Consider the following 12579-nt stretch of genomic DNA (forward strand, 5'->3'; position numbering starts at 1 on the left):
CAAGAACAATCCAAAAAAATAATCAAACAAGAGTTTAGATATCTATCTTGAGGAATCACAAAGTCTGAGATGAAGAGAACTTTATGATTTATATCTATCTCGTTCCTGATCCAAGATTACGAAAACCTCATGGATCAATAATAACAATATCTGAATTCAAGAATTATCAGCTAAAAGATGGTCTTACCGCCTTTATATGGAATCTTCAAATTCGTAACCTAGAATATAGTTCTATGAAGAACCTAGTTTACAAATGACGACTCAAGTTTTGCAACCACGATACAAGAGTGTCGGGATTAAGAAATCCAGTTGCAATAGTCTCTGTATTTATAGATTTTCAAGACTCTAGGTAGATTTGACTCAAACTAAGATAGCTCAAGATCCAAGCAAATACTTTTTCAGTTTAGATGAAATTCTTATTAGGAATTCATGCAAGCATGTGAGAAGTCTTCCTTGAAATTACACATAAGAATATGCAGTATGCTCCAGGATTCTGGAATCATGCATAGATGGTATGTGGCAGATCAGTAGCCTTTGTGAAAAGACAAGGGTACCCAAATACACAACAACATTTTTGTTTACAACCTATGAGTAATCTTACCGAAAGTGATCGTCTATGGACAGAGTTGGGACAATGCAACAAATCTGTGACAGACCAGAGAATCTGGACTTCCAAGGAACCGGGTTTCGGCCAGCTTTATAAGCTCCGACTCCCTGATACGCCACTCAAGAAACCGGACTTTCAAATTTCTGGAACTAATTCGCATTTAACCTGCAAAATTTTCATCGAATTATCCCAAGAACAACAAACTTGAGCATATGTCCCATACCATAATACTCATAAAATTCCACGAGAGATCCAATTTCCAAAATAAATAAATATAAGAGTCGGCCAATCGCCTAAAATAAAATTTGGCCAGACTTATACGGCCAGTTGCCAAAATTAACACGGACCAATTGCCCAAAAATAACAGACGGCCAGTTGCCAAAATTAACACGGACCAACTGCCCAAAAATACGACCAGTTGCCAAAATTAACACGGGCCAATTGCCCAAAATAACATATGGCCAGTTTCCAAATTAACACGGGCCAATTGCCCAAAAATAACAGACTTGTCAGTTGCCAAAATTCACAGACAGCCAGTTGCCAACGTCAAGGTAGTTCTGGTTACCAGCCACCATTGGCCAGTTGCCAATGATATATACTTGCCAAGGTTGCAATCATCTCCAAATTGATGGTATGAACTACAAGGCAGTAACCAAGACTTTCAGATGATATGAACAACCCTGTAGATTTGTGCTGAACCGCATAGCGGCTGCCTACGTACCCTCTCAGTTGCTCGAAGGGATCGAGCACGACCGTAGTTCGTCATCGCTTTATTTAGATATTATGAATTACTTACAACAGTAGCAACCATCTCTTACTAAATAATATGAACTACCTTACCTGCTTAGGTAGCAATTATTTCTTGCAGTGGATATTAGTTTATAGCATCGGTATTAAATAATAGCATTTTACCCAAAATGGAATAAGAACACATAACAAGCAGTGAGTAAATAATTACGATGGGAATGGACAAATAAAAGTGCAAGTCCCAAGGAAAATGAATGAAACACGGATGACTTTTCTACATGCCTGTACAAGACCAGAAATGAAAATATTGTGGTTAATACACATTTTGTAGGTGGAACCACCATAGCTGAACTAACAACATATAAATTTGTAATTTATTTAGTTCACATTAACAGACTAGCTAGCTAGCACCGGAAGCTTGATCTAGTTACTAACACACCAACTAAGTTCATTAATATGTCTTCTTTATCTTAGCGTAAACCAATATCAAATCAGTCTAAAGCTGGAGCACATTTTTGTACAATAGTATCTTAAGTACTTAAATTAATTTCACCCTTGTAAATTCACTAATAATTCCCATCAAAACTCAAGTACTTGCCTGCACCATTCAGTAAATAAAACTACCTAATTTCATTACAAAATGTATTAACAATCCACCCAGCAATCATTGGCCTGAATTCCACTTAGCTGTCCTAGCCATACACTTCTAAGGAACATCAAATTATAGTCGTTTCCATCATATCAAACCTCATACATACAATGATCCCTTACATTTGTAGTAGCAAGGCGTTGGAAAACTATAATGCACTCTATACATAATCCGGGTGTACCCCGTCAAGCACATAACTTGAAATACCACTATCATAGACTAAAAACACTTTCAAGTTAAAAGTATTTACTAAATAGTCACTATGAAAATGAACACATACGATGGATGGCATTCATTTGTCTTACCTTTGACAATGCCCAAGAAAAGCTTCATAGTTCATTTTAACGAGATATAGCACACAAGGCAGTTACACAATTTATAAACACGTATTCGTGCTGCCTTATATACAGCATGCAATTCAAATGATCCATGATGGTGGATTTCATAGCAACCACAATTTTTAATTAGAAGTCCCACTACTCTATTGCAAGTGAGTTCCCATGTACACAGTACGAGTGCCTGTACCTACTACCAAAACACAAACAAAATTAAAATGAGGGAAGATTTTAAACAAAATCTGGATCCCATGTACCTCATTATCCTAGCACCCGTTTTATTTGCACAGAAGGCCACTTGCCATCCCACTTAGCACACGCTTATGAAAAGAAATGCATCAACGTTTCATTCAACATCTGCCAAACTCCGGCATACAATGGGGGTACAGAGAGCACCTTCGACAAAAGCTGCGAACGACATACCTCTACAAGGATAATTAAAGAAATGAAATTCTAAAGCTATTCATTCAAATATTAGTATAACAGCAGACCAAGATGTGCTATCATATACCACTTAGTTATGCCATTAGGGTCTTTTATACAAATACACAAATAATTTTCAATGTACAGCTAATACTGAGAAACAATTAAGTTTATAAGTGAACCGTAATTTAATCCACTTATTGCCATTTAGTAGAGCCAAAACAAAATACCCAACTTGTTATCCAAATCATAGTTCAAAACCAATTGGGTAGACAAGATTTAACCAAGTCGGGGAGTTAATAAATCATCTTGAAAGTCAACACATCACAAGAGTTACGTTTTGCTTTTCTTTTACAGATTGGAGCTGATATTAAGCTCCGACAATTATGCTACTGTGCTGAAATCCGTAAGGAGAAATTCCAGGAATCCATAATTTATTAGCAATTCCTATACCGGAACATCTCATTTAGACTACAGTCGGTTAGTATGGCGAGTCTCAACCATGATCAAAACAGTAAAGTGACCACCTACCATCGCATGTGCATGCTATACTAAATACTATCACTCTGTCTAGTATTGAAATGTTTTCTACAATAACTTTCTCAATCTTTAATCAACCTTACCTCATTATCAAGCCATAAAGTACATTCATATTTATTTTTCCACTTAATCCAATACATTAAACACATTTGTGCATCCCTAAGAACACCATTAACCTACCAGGTAATGAAACACACTCATTCTTGCCACAGAGAAACAAATGAGCAAGACGTGACATAAAATGAAACTCCATTAATTACTAAAATGAATTCCTTGGAAAGAGTTTAAATAATATACCTTTAAGTACAGAGTGGGGTTTGAGATAAATGTACCGAAATATCACCAGATCCAGTAGTTAATTTCTAGCCACCATGGATGAGCGCAACAGCAACACCAACATCTATGCTTTACTAGCACCCCTTCTTGTATTTCCACTCTACGATTCAGTAGACTAAACTACGAAACCAATTCTTGAATAAACTCAATACTTGTAATGGACATGCAGGAACAGGATCAGAGAAATCAAACTCCCAGAATTATGTAAAAGAAGTAACAAGGACCTTTAACCATTCATCAGTTCTATGGGACCTTTTATCAAACAGGTTGTAGGTATTTTCGATGGTGGTGATGGGATGAGCTAGTTGTGGTATTTTTAGGCTATATTTATAGACCTCCTTCCTGAAATCTTGAATCGGTAGACAACTCATCACTCATAAATCATCAAACTCCAAAACATCATCCATCCATCTAGCTTTGAAAAAATTCTTGTAACTTACTTTAAAATCTAAACCCTAACTTGTCTGCCTTCTAAGAATTTCAATTGGAAGAGAATTTATAGCAAGCACCAAAACCAACATCAACGTCAGTACCTCAATTTGTGTCTCTACAAATCTCACTTGTGCACGATTGCAATTAGTTCAGTAACAGAGAAAGGGAAGAGGAGAAAATAAGAAGAGGAATTGAGCTCCTCCTTTTTCTTTCCTTTTTCAATTTTTCAACACGACTAAAAGCATATGATGCGCAGCTTCCCTGTACAGTTTTCGCTTTTTTAATTTTAATTGATCGAGTAAAAAAAAAAGATTCGTAGCTTTCCCTCAGTTATTTACGTGTCAAGCATGCATGAAAGATATTAAGGCACCCAATGTTTCAACAAAGGCTGATTTCTTTAACTGGGTAAAACATTAAGTTTTGGGACAATTTTAAAGTGTTAAAAACACTCAACTATTAGAGTTTTAGGCACTCGGGGTGCATAATTTGACTAATGGGTTTGCATAAACCCGAGAAAAATGAATGGAGTATCACAAAATCGGTATTCATATTTTGTGTGATTGTCTATGGATACGAGATCGACACAGTACGACAACCAAAATGTGATACTTGATAATAAGTTCAGACTTAACCAAACTCTATAGGATCACTATCAAGTATATCGGAGTTAACGTTTGTGTAATTTACTTTAAATTATATAAATAAATATAATTTCGGAAAACAAAAGTGAATCAACAAAAAGATTTTGTTAACGATGAAAACTGCAAATGCATAAAACCCCGGGACCTAGTCCAGAATTGAATACTCTTAGAATTAAGCCACTATACAAAATATACACCAACTTCGTATAGTTGAGATCAAACAACTACCCCTAGTTCACTTAGTTTCCTCAGTATCCATGCGCTTCCGACTTCAATGAGTGCACGCACTGTAACAGTTCCTTTGGAACGTATTCCAATTAGTAAAGGAACAACAAATCTGTTTGGTAACAACTCTATTGATTCTTTCAAGATAAAGAAATCTCAAGTCATATGCAAAGGATCTTCCGTTTAATCTAATAAACTCCTTTGCCTAGTTAGATCAATATATCTAATAACTACAAAAGCAGGTAAGTTTAGATTCTCACTCGATCGAAATAAATCTCAAAGAGATATATTGAGAATGACAATCTCACGCAACTAATCAATCGAATAAATATGATTCTAGTTGGATCTCATCCGATCAAGGTTTGTGCACACACAAAGATATGAGAACTAATAAGAAATCTTTTTTGTCTTCAAATCTTCTTTAATCTTAAATAAACACCTGCACAACACCACTTGAATCTCTTGTGATCAATCACATACAGAACGGAGTCCGTTAACAATGGATTATCACAAGATGTCTTTAGATCTACGAACAGTTCTAAAGACCCCGTTGATACTTCGATCTAGTTTGAGTGAATCTTATATCAGAAGAGAAGATTCTCAAGAATAAACAAACTAGGTGCGATCAAAGTTTCAACAACCGTTAGTCAATCAAATCAATCAAAAACTAATAACACTGCAATTATCTAGTTTCCCACCAACGGTACTCATAGAGCTTCTTGATCCCACAAAAATCTTTAAACGAGCGGTCATAAGAGATTTCACCTAATTAATTAGGATACTTTCCTCTCCGAATAGACGTCTCCACCAGAAACAACAAGAATGAAGTTGGCCTGGCTCTTAGGATAGTTTGCTAAAAATGCAAACTTAGGTATTTATAGACCAAGGATGTTTGGACACCAAGGAATTTTCAAAACCGAAAATATTCTTAAGATATGCAATGAATAGCAAAATTCAGTTTTCCTAATTCCAATAAATGCTTGTCCAAAATTTCCGAAATCTCTCAATAGAAAATCTCTAATTAGTAAATGCACATTACTAATTTTTATTCTCTGGAGATATAGATCTAAGAAAGGTAAAAATGGTGGTTCATCGTTATCAAAGAGTTGGAGTTAATGATCCTGAATTACAAAGAAAGGTTTATGTTGCTGAAGGAAAGATGAAAGAGTCTTTCAGAAGGTACTGTAATCCATCTATGTTCATTATTTGATTTATTCGATATTCTTCTGTACCGTTAAATGATTCTATAAGCTGTGCAGGGTATAGTCATAGATCATTACCCTTGACAGATTTGTTTTAATTTGTTTTTATTATTTTTAGAGCCTTATAGAAAAATCCTATTTGTTTCATAATCAAGAGTTGGAGATAATTTCAATTCTTAGCTTTGTATCTTTAGTTTAGATCCAGTCCATGTAGACTTCACTGTTAAATGAGACCATTTATATAATAAGTTTTTTAAGTTTAATGATTTTGTTTCACTTAGGGTTCTTTTCTTTTATGTAATTTTTACTTCTCCTGACTTTGATTTGGATTTTATTTTCTTCTTTTTCATATTGTAGTTGCTGCATTAAGTGCTAGTACTAAATATCTTGTAAGGTCACTCTTTAGTTCATGAGATGACTTAGCTAATTACTCTCACGCTGATTTTGTTGAAGATCAAATGAGATGATAGTTTATGGTGATGATGATGATAACTTTGAGGTGCCTGTCTCAACTAGTGCGGGGTTTGTTCTAGACAAGGTCGTTGGATCTTGTTCAGGCGTGGAATGGCAGATCAAAGGCATGCCTCGCGTTCATAATTTTGAAGTTCTAGACCGTTGTAGGTTGTAGATGGCGTAAGTATAAATATGGCAGTGCTAAGTTGGTGAGACAATCTATTGCAAAGACATAGCTTCAGATGGTACAATTACATATATTGTTCTAAGCCCAAGGTTTGATTGCTGAAGGAGACAAAGGTTTCTATAATATTCTACCTCCTTTACATTATTTCACTACATCAAAGAGAAGCATCTATGTAGGTTCTTAAGATTATTCTGTAATTTGTTCTCATCAAATCAGAGAAGAAGTTGGGATATCCCTAGACAAAGATTACAAGGAAGTCCTTGGACATGCTTCCAAGGTAAATTGACCGCTACAGTTGTGGGTGATTTAGGCACTCAAGATGCAGTAAATAAGAATGTTTCCCGGATCAGAAATCTAATCAAGTTCTGACTCTGACACTGTTGTAAATTACAAAACTTCCTGGTGGTGTTGTTATTCTTATTCAGGTATACATTTTATTATGTAACTGCTGAAGATTCTTTTATTGGAGTCCATAAATTACATGTTCAGTACTGAAATTATTTTGAACATGTAGGGGTTTGTAAGTTAAAGATTTTAATGATTCTACATTTCTCACTGTATCGGTGTTCTACTCAACTCTTAACGTATCTATCTGTTCTTAGTGTGACTTTTATTTTAGCCGTTTTTTTTTAAATATTTCTTCTATAGGGATCACGATTCGAGATCTAGAGGGGGAGGCTAGTTAATTGGTATGCAATGCTAGTTGAGACCTTCTGTTTCATTTTCCCTTTGTATATCTTTCATGCAGTGAATTGAGTAATATCTGAACTTGTATAAATTGTTGTTGTTGTTTTTTTTTTGCAGGTGGGAGTCAAAGTGCAGCCTGATCTTTCATCTATTGGTGTCTTTTCAACTTTACAAGTGTAATTATGGACAGAACGAAACATTGAGAAAACTTTAGAAGTGTGACTTATACGTCCATTGAAGAGTTTCTAATGTAAGCAATTGGTGTTGAAGTTTTTTTGCTCAAAGTTATATCTACAATTAGGTATACAATTTTTTATTTACAGATTATGTTTCTAATGTAAGTTATTGGTCGTTTTAATCATTCTATTTAACTTTGTGTATATCTATTTACTGCTACAACGTCCCTATCCTAATCCAGTTAAACCATGGAGAAATGACTGGTTGATTTCTTGTCAGGGTAATGTATATATTTATTTACACATGCATCTTAATTCTTCGCTACGTCGTGGTAACTACTTACTAACATTGCTTACCACTCCCGATTCTTGTTTTACTTAACCGATCTGGTTTCTATTGTTTTCTAATCAAGTTTTGTAATGTGCAGACATGTTGTGTTCTTTTTCTCTGTTCCTTTGAAGAGCAATTGCAACAGCACGTTTGTTTTCATGCAATAGCGTGTTGGTAGCTTGAGCAATCTCTCCAACGTGTAATAGGTAACGTGTAGTTTTTTATTAGATCAATTTCAAGCCTTTCTTCTTTGTGATGGGTTTGTTTAGTATCTAGAGATTGAGCATTCCATTCATGTAAAAGATATGACATAATAGTCACGTGCTTATGCATGGTAAAGTTGGTTGTGATTTGTAAATTGGTTTCATCTGAAATGTATTAGGTTACTATAGACCCGAAGGAGAGAAATCTAGAATCTTGCTTTCTCTCTCATATATAACCCATGCTACATAATTTCAAAGCCTAGATGTCATGGTTTATTTTCATACTGGTTTGAAGATCAGATATACCATAACCAATTAGCACTAGAGTCTGAATTATCCTTTTTTCTAAGAGCAATTATCCATTTGAGACTCAAGGTCAAAATATTTAATCTAGGATGATTTGGTGCACTGACAAATGCACCGATATATCAAATATGACAAATATTGATAGCTTGTGGTTATGTTGTTCTTTTTTTTTTCTCGTTTCCTCCCTTTGTTTTCCTTCTGTTCTTTTCGATTGAAATGAAAGGAAAAAAAAGTGTGGATTATTAGTCTATGATACAATTCATGTTATATGCTATAACTTGAATCTCCTAATTCCTGATCATTATCTACCAATTATACATAATAAATGCAATTTCTTGTCAATACATATCAATCATTGGATTACCGTGTTTGTACTGGGATTTCTGGTCTTCCCATTTCTCAATCATGTATAACCTCCTCATTTTCCTAATGTTTTTATAACAAAATTTTATACATAAACAGGTGTCTCTCCGGGTGAAGGAACTGGTGCAACAATGTCATACGATGATGACAGCCAGAATGACAGTGACACCAATTTATTTGATGGAAGTCTAGACGGAGCAGATAGTGATACCAATTTATTTGATGGAAGTCTTGACGGAGCAGATAGCGTGGTCTTTGGTCCTCTCGTTCCCACAGAGTGAGAGATTCTTGATAGAACGTGTAAGGCAAGAGATAGAACGGGTAATATGAAGTATACATATCGATTTCCCTGTCATGTAGATTTTCTTTTTTGGAGGATTTTGATAAAATTTTATGTCATACAGGGGTCACTACACCATATTTTGATTACTAATTTCAACAAGGAAAGAGAAACTTAAGATTGTGAAATCTCTTGACTATAATGGGCCAACTGCGATACATCAGCGAATACCATATTCTCGCTTGTTCTACTGGTATATAAAATTAGTAGTTACACATATATTCAAGATCTTTGTCAATAAGGGTATCTTCTCTTATGAAAAAACTTAAGATTTATTGGCATAATTTCTTCTCATTCTCTTTTCCTATATTCATTTCAGCACATGTTTAAGATGAAGTAGGAAGAGTACAACGAGGAAAAATAACACAAAATGGCCTGGATTTGACCAAAAAGGTACTTTTCCTTTATATGAACAATTCCTAGGTGGGATGTCCCATAAATAAAAATCCATCTTAACTTGAGCGTGCTTCTTTTTTCCTGATGTTATGTGGGATTCTCCTTGTGGTGAATCGTCGTGTTCACCTAATACCACCTATACCAGTTACTTCAATCTTTTTTGTAATGTTCTTCTATTTGATGTCTCTTTGTAGAAACCAAACAAAGATTCTGGTTAAGAAAGCTTCAAAGACGTAGTTTATGAAGCTAGTAATGTTAAGGATGGATTGGTCATTATATCCTTTCTGTCCATTGTGCCAAGTGCAGAAAAAAAATGAGGTTTGATATTAATGAATCCCTTCTCTAATGCCTTGTTCAGAATGGAAATTCATTATGTAAGTTTAAACTAATTTCATGATTTTGTAAAATGATGTAAGGATGAGTAATGTTGTAAGGATGAGAGATTTTTCTTATCAGGTTGGGATTTAATATTATTTGCAATGCTGGAATTTCGTAAATACCAATACAGGTTGTGTAATTTATTTTTATTTTAAATTCTGGTAATATATTTTGCAACGTATATATATATATATATATATATATATATATATATATATTGCTTAAATTATTTTATACGTTGCATTAATTCTAATTAAAGCAACGGATGAAACGTTGCTTTAATTAACTTCAGCAACATTTATATACGTTGCCAAAATTTATGACGCCATGTGGGCAACTGACATAGGCGTTGCTTAAATTGTAAGAAACAGAAATAAACGTGGTAAATTCAGTATTTTGGTGTAGTGTATGCATTTAATTGCTAGTAATTAAAGCATATAAAACCAAAAACCTTAATTAAAATATTCTCAATTTATTTCGGCACATGATCTCCTTGAGTAATAAGGAATATCTTTGAACAATAAATGATAATAGTTACTGTACGTGTTCAAAGTATTGTTGACATTTCTTCACTGTAAATCCTTATTCATATTTACATGGATTTACATTCTTGGAATCGGTTATACCACACATCTAAACAAGTTTAGAATTGGTTCACCTGTATTCCAAGATAACTATGTGGTTGATCAAATATCAAATCGCGTACATGGGTTCAACCGGTTCTACCAATCACTAGGATCGGTTATACCTCAATCTGGAAATACTTGTGATCGGTCACACAAGTTACCAGGTCCGGTTACATCAATTACTAGGACCGGATAGCATATTCCCATGGTATTGCTTGTGATCGGTCACACCAGTTACCAGGATTGGTTACACCAATTACCAAGACCAGTTACAAATTACAAGGATCGATTATACAACACTCTGTGATCGGTCACACTAATTACTAGGATCGGTTACACCTATTACTATGATCGGTCATACCATCTCATGGTGATTACTTAGGATCGGTTACACCAATTAATAAACACTAGTTGTACCAAATCATAAGTCAGACATTGTGATTAGTTATACCAAGATAAATATCAAATCTACGATCGATTCTACTATCTCACACATATTGGTAATCCAAATATTTGCAATGAATAGGCGTACCAATAAGCCAAATGATTTCCCTTTCGATTCATTAAAACAAGTTCATGAATGTACTTCCTTTAAATAAATGTAAAACATTGTTTCCTAGGATGAAATCTTCACCATAACCCATTCACATATTCATAACAGTATATACAAGATTATGTCGATGTCATATCTAAGAAGTTCAAAAGATATGTGTTATACTTCGTAGTCTAATTCCCTAATACTATGATCATACAACTATGACCATGTCACATCACTAGAGTATCATACAATATGTACAGTATATACAGCTTTGCAATTATGTTTTCAATATATCACGACTTGAAAGATACGATATGAATGAAACAGTTCAAGTCAATATTACTAACCCCATGAGGAAGGATGATGTCGTTGTTGTAGTTCGCTTCTTCTTCACATTCTTCAGGTCTTCGGAGCAATACTTGTATGTCTCAACATTCCTAGACTTTCTAGTCTAACCTAAACGAAGTTGACTCTAGTATACAATCAAGCGGCTGAAGATGAGTTTCGACACACTTAAATATGACAACCAAACTTGACATACCAACGCTTGGTGAATTTAACCGAGCTATGCTCTAACACTTTGAACTTATAAGCACATGATGGTGTTTAATAACACTCAATACCAATCAATGATACACAATTACAAAGTGATTTTGTGAAATTGTCTTAGAAGTGTCTATAAGAATCATAGCAAAGTCGAATATAAACATATAGAGTAGTTCGAGATTTCTGCCGATACTTGAACTGCACAGGTTCACAAATCGGGTTTGCAAACCTCTGCCGTTTTGGGAAGTCAGGCCATAAGAATTTGCAACCCTTAGTAGTTCATCAAATTTAGATGGTAGGGATTTGCATACCTGGTCTGCAAACCTACCTAATTCCCGAACTGATATCTAAAAGGTTTGCAAACCTGGTCGCAAAGCAGTTCTTTTTCACACATAAATAATTTGAAACATTTCCAATAGACATATACAATATGCACTGTTGGTTGGGAAATTTCCAAATGATCAACTTGAAACAAAAATAGTTTGTGAACAATAAATTGTTCTAACTAAGATTCCAAAGGATTTAGAACATCCATTGCTTGAATCATATTTCGAGAGTTTAACCGAGACAAGTTTGAACTCAGAATTTTTTATTTGCAACATTAATCTACTAAAATCATACGACATATAATCTCATAAGATAGAATGGTAAATGTCATGAGTAAATAGGATAGGTTAGTCTTCACATACTTCTTTGTTGATGAAGTTTTTTGCAAATGTTTTCGTGTGTTCTTCGAGGGTTATTCAATGATGTATGATACTCAAATACCATTCTGTAATCCTAGTATGAGACTTGACTACAGGAGACCATAAATCAAGATATAGTTTTGTACATTCAACATTGACAACAAGCTTCAGATAGAAAAACTTGTGAGTTTGACCGAACAATGCTCTAACAATCTCCCTGTTTGTC

The 12579-nt window shown here is 34.5% G+C and overlaps 1 long non-coding RNA gene across 2 annotated transcripts; it reads right to left on the minus strand.

The window, feature by feature from the left end:
* Positions 1 to 381: 381 nt before the first annotated feature.
* Positions 382 to 4310, minus strand: LOC113347471. Of its 2 annotated transcripts, XR_003358988.1 has the most exons (3): positions 3599 to 4310; positions 2596 to 2763; positions 382 to 772 (listed from the first exon to the last, which is right to left on the minus strand). It is a non-coding gene; the product is annotated as an uncharacterized LOC113347471 (long non-coding RNA). The 2 variants fall into 2 exon arrangements; XR_003358987.1 differs by lacking the exon at positions 382 to 772 and having other exon boundaries at positions 864 to 2763.
* Between the last annotated feature and the right edge of the window lie 8269 nt (positions 4311 to 12579).

This window comes from Papaver somniferum, chromosome 2 (genome assembly GCF_003573695.1).
Source record: "Papaver somniferum cultivar HN1 chromosome 2, ASM357369v1, whole genome shotgun sequence".
Classification (NCBI taxonomy): domain Eukaryota; kingdom Viridiplantae; phylum Streptophyta; class Magnoliopsida; order Ranunculales; family Papaveraceae; genus Papaver; species Papaver somniferum.